Source organism: Moschus berezovskii, chromosome 8 (genome assembly GCF_049115385.1).
Source record: "Moschus berezovskii isolate FMDL1 chromosome 8, NW_MosBer_1.0, whole genome shotgun sequence".
Lineage (NCBI taxonomy): Eukaryota > Metazoa > Chordata > Mammalia > Artiodactyla > Moschidae > Moschus > Moschus berezovskii.
The window spans coordinates 44,310,537-44,316,143 of NC_142467.1; positions in this window are offsets into that span (position 1 = coordinate 44,310,537).

The window sequence follows — 5,607 nt, forward strand, 5'->3', positions numbered from 1 at the left end:
AACTTGAGCAACATTGAAGGTTGAATCCAACATGGACATGCCTGGCTGAGAGGGCAATGGGGACTGAAACCTAGCCCGTGTCCTACTGTTCAGTTGATTCACCTGAAAAGAAAAGGCACCTTTTTAAAATTTTTTTGTCCAGAGAGACAGGTCATTTTAGGAATGACAGTAGAATTTACATATTTAGATCTAAGTCAACTGTTCATTTTTATATTTCTCTTAATATATGCTTCAGGCTCCTACTTAATCATCTCTGTATTTCCAGAATCTTGTTTAGTGCCTATAAGAAAACAGATTTTTTCTCACTAAAGGATGGTAACTGTACAACGACATTTAAGTAAATTTTAGAAAATCTTAGCCTATATCCAATGTTAGTGCTAATATCAGTTGTATGTCAAGTATGTAGTAATAATCATATAACCCTCACAAAATCTCTGTTAATGGGCATTACCAAAAATATTTTATGCCCTCTTATCTTATGAAGTATATGTATTTATTCTACATATTTAAGTAACATTAATATATTTAATAGCATTATTAATAAAATACAGTATGATCTTGCTTTTCTTCTGAAATACTAAACAAAAACACTCTCATCATTATATGTTATTTTGAAACATACTTTTTATACTGTGAAAACTAAATATCTTATCATGTTAAAGTTGTGTTCTAATATATTAAAAGCATTTTCCTATGGCTGGACCTTTAGACGCTTTCTAATAGATGGCTGGATGGCATCATCGGCTCTGTGGACATGAGTTTGAGTGTACTCCGGGAGTTGGTGATGGACAGGGAGGCCTGGCGTGCTGTAATTCATGGGGTCGCAGAGAGTCGGACACGACTGAGCGACTGAACTGAATTACTGTCACTGTAAACAAAAATTTTCATTGACTGTTCTGATATATAAGCCTTTGCCTTAATCTCTGGTCATTAACTTAGATTTCTAGATGCAAGGGAAAAAAATGTTAAAGGGAATGAGTTTTTAAAAACTCAAGATACACATATTTTCTTAAATTTTCCATGTATGTTTCTTCCTGCTTCAAAGTGACAGGTTTGGTCTTTAGGTATGTGATGAGTAGTTTACTTAGAGTTGTTTTATTGCTTTTTCTGTAATTTTTTACTTTCACGCATTGGAGAAGAAAATGGCAACCCACTCCAGTGTTCATGCCTGGAGAATCCCAGGGACGGGGGAGCCTGGTGGTCTGCCATCTATGGAGTCGCACAGAGCTGGACACGACTGAAGCAACTTAGCAGCAGCAGCAGCATCGCTACCATTGCCATTAAAAGCTAAGATTTATAAGTTACTCACTATGGAGTTGTGTTCAGCAATTTGCATGCACTATCCCATTTAAACTGTACAACAAGCTATGGAGCCAGTAGGGTGTTAATCCCAGTTGGTGAATGACATACAAATGTTAAGAATAAAGCTCTGTTCAATTTGTTATAAAAAAAAAAAAAACTGGAAATAGAACTGCCATTCGATCCAGCAATCGCACTCCTGGGCATACACACCGAGGAAACCAGAATTGAAAGAGACACATGTACTCCAATGTTCATTGCAGCACTGTTTATAATAGCCAGGACATGGAAGCAACCTAGATGTCCATCTGCAGACGAATGGATAAGAAAGCTATGGTACATATACACAATGGAGTATTATTCAGCCATTAAAAAGAATACATTTGAATCAGTTCTAATGAGGTGGATGAAACTGGAGCCTATTATACAGAGTGAAGTAAGCCAGAAAGAAAAACACCAATACAGTATACTAACGTATATATATGGAATTTAGAGAGATGCAAATGATAACCCTGTATACGAGACAGCAAAAGAGACACAGATGTATAGGACAGTCTTTGGGACTGTGTGGGAGAGGGTGAGGGTGGGATGATTTGGGAGAATGGCATTGAAACATGTATGTTGTTATATGTGAAATGAATCACCAGTTCAGGATCGATGCATGTTATAGGATGCTCGGGGCTGGCGTGCAGGGATGACCCAGAGGGAGGATAAAGGGAGGAGGGAGGTGGGAGGGGGGGTTCAGGAGGGGGAACTCATGTACACCTAGGGCGAATTCATGTCAATGTATGGCAAAACCAACCAATATAATATTGTAAAATAATTTGCCTCCAATAAAAAATAAATTGATTAATTTAAAAAAATACTGAAAAGACTTGAAAAAAAAAAAAAAAGATGTGATCTTGACCACTCAACCAGCGACCTTTTAGTAGAGGAAACTCTCAAGCAGTGGTTACTAGAAATAAAAAAAACTATAAGGCTAGTATAATTATAACTCTTTCATCTGGATGGCAATTTCTAGATCACAAAAGCACATCCATATACATTATTTTAATTGATCACCAAATCACTTCTATTCATCCTTGGAGAGATCTTTCTTTCAATTATTGCCTGTTTGCAATAGGGCTCAAGTGGTAAAGAACCCATCTACAATGCAGGAGACACAAGAAACGCGAGTTTGATCCATGGTAGGGAAAAATCCCCTGGAAGAGGAAATGTCAACTTCCTCCAGTATTCTTGCCTGGAGAATCCCATAGACAGAGAAGCCTGGTGGGCTACAGTCTACGGGGTCACAAAGACTCAGACATGACTGAGCATGCACACATGCACACAGTAGGTTGAAGAGCCAAACCGAAGAAAACAAAAGCAAAGTAGTATTTCTTACGGATTTATGGAAAAACTGTTACTCATGAGCAACTGGCAAAAGGAAAGAACTTCAATTATAACCTGACCTTTCAAACAGCAGTGCTGAGAAATGTTTGAAGAAGCACATGACCCAGGGACTAGAAAACCATCTGATGCCTCTCATCCTCACAGGCATGGTGCTTGGGCATTCTGGTCTTGCCCAAAATAACAACCAAATCCATCCACTCACAAATTCCTCTAAGTGAAATCAACACAGGTTATAGCTGCATGACTATAATTCTACACTTTAAAATACACTTCAGGTAATGAAAAGCTTACATTGTCTTTATCAGTTATAATTCTGATAGTGGCATTCTGAACAAAATGTGAAGGCATAAGAGTATCACTGGCACATTGTCTTCTCTTTCAAAGGTCTTCTACTTGTTCCCCATGGACACCGAGATCTTTGTGCTTTCCATAGAACCCAGTTCAGCAGATGTTGTCTGATGGATAAAAGCATGAACTCTCAGGATTCCTAGGCTCAAATCCTGGCTCTGCCTTGAATGAGCTGTATAAAAAAGGAAGTAACTAAGTCTCTATCCCCAGCATCCTCATCTGTCAAGTGGGGATTATAAAGTTACAGATTTTGTAGGGTTGTTATGAGAGTTCCAGAAAAACATCTATTTCTGCTTCATTGACTATGCCAAAGCCTTTGACTGTGTGGATCACAATAAACTGGAACATTCTGAAAGAGATGGGAATCCCAGACCACCTGACCTGCCTCTTGAGAAACCTGTATGCAGGTCAGGAAGCAACAGTCAGAACTGGACATGGAACAACAGACTGGTTCCAAATAGGAAAAGGAGTACGTCAAGGGTGTATATTGTCACCCTGCTTATTTAACTTATATGCAGAGTACATCATGAGGAACACTGGGCTGGAAGAAACACAAGCTGGAATCAAGATTGCTGGGAGAAATATCAATAACCTCAGATATGCAGATGATACCACCCTTATGGCAGAAAGTGAAGAGGAACTCAAAGGCCTCTTGATGAAAGTGAAAGAGGAGAGTGAAAAGTGTGGCTTGAAGTTCAACATTCAGAAAACGAAGATCATGGCATCTGGTCCCATCACTTCTTGGGAAATGGATGGGGAAACAGTGGAAACCGTGTCAGACTTTATTTTTTTGGGCTCGAAAATCACTGCAGATGCTGATTTCAGCCAGGAAATTAAAAGACGCTTGCTCCTTGGAAGGAAAGTTATGACCAACCTAGATAATATATTAAAAAGCAGAGACACTACTTTGCCAACCAAGGTCCTTCTAGTCAAGGCTATGGTTTTTCCCGTGGTCATGTATGGATGTGAGAGTTGGACTGTGAAGAAAGCTGATCGCCAAAGAATTGATGCTTTTGAACTGTGGTGCTGGGGAAGACTCTTGAGAGTCCCTTGGACTGCAAGGAGATCCAACCAGTCCATTCTAAAAAAGATCAACCCTGGGTGTTCATTGGAAGGACTGATGCTAAAGCTGAAACTCCAATACTTTGGCCACCTCATGCGACAAGTTGACTCACTGGAAAAGAGTCTGATGCTGGGAGGGATTGGGGTTGGGAGGAGACAGGGACGACAGAGAATGAGATGGCTGGATGGCATCGCCGACTCGATAGACATGAGTTTGAGTGAACTCCAGGAGTTGGTGATGGACAGGGAGGCCTGGCGTGCTGTGATTCATGGGGTCACAAAAAGTCGGACACGACTGAGCGACTGAACTGAACTATGAGGATTAAGTTATTTAATACAACATGGGAAAGCACACAGTAAGTGTTACTGTTGTACCATTATTATTATTACCTTCTATGGACAGCCACTTTTCACATGACACATTCCTATACCTCCAGCTGTCAAGAGAGAAGATGGTTAATACACTGAAATCCTGCTAAACTTACAATAGCCAATTGCTTTAGCACATTACCACTGGGTTATTGGGTTATTTCCTTTTGCGGAGTGGACTACTGAATACTGAAAAGCTGAAATACAAGGAAATTAAACTCTAAAAATAAAATTTCAGGATGTGCATATATATATATAGAAACAGAGAGGGAGGGGGAGAAAAGGAGGAGGAAGGGAGGAGGGAGATTAGATAGGTAGACGGATGGATGGATAGACAAAGAAAACACGTCTTTAAGGTTTCTCAAGGCACATTTAAGATTTTAGAATATTCAAGCTAAAAGGAACTTTGAAAACACACAGTCCATTCTTCTTTTTTGCATGTGGAAAAACTGAACCCCAGAAGGACAGAGTTACTCCCAAATAACCCAGCAGCTGTGACTATAATCCAGTTTCATGACTCAGCCTAGTTCTCCTTCCACCATATTATGTTATTCTTTCCCATGTCCACAATTTTCAAGAACATTTTTGAAAAAGTGTACAAAGATGGAAGCTACAAAATAACAATGAACTACCTCTTTTCTAAAATACGTTAGAAACAGAAAAAAAAAATAGCTTTGATCTTGGCACCCTCCTCTTCAAATATCTCCATTCCCAAAGCAAGGAGTCAAAAATTCTGAAGCCACACCTCTCCCTCTACCCTCCTAGGACTCTCACCGCCTTGACCTTCTCATTAGAGGTGTCCAGCTTAAACGATACTTTGTCCACTCCTTCCACTGCTCCTCTTCACACCTGTTGCCTTGACCTGTCTCCTGCCTCTTCATTTCTTCTTGGAATATCCGCTTCCCAATTCTGAGGTTTGCCTACTGGAACCTTGTTAATATTTTGAGATAATCTGTGCACCCCCATAAAATAATCTCTATCTCCGCACATATAAATAAAATTAAATGTTTTCCAGTAGAGAATTTTCTCCTAATGCCACAACTGATTGCTATTTGTGTACATATCTCCCCCAACATATTGAAAGCTTGTTAAAGGCTAAATCATAACCTGGTTCAGTTTTGAATCCTTCCTAGCAAT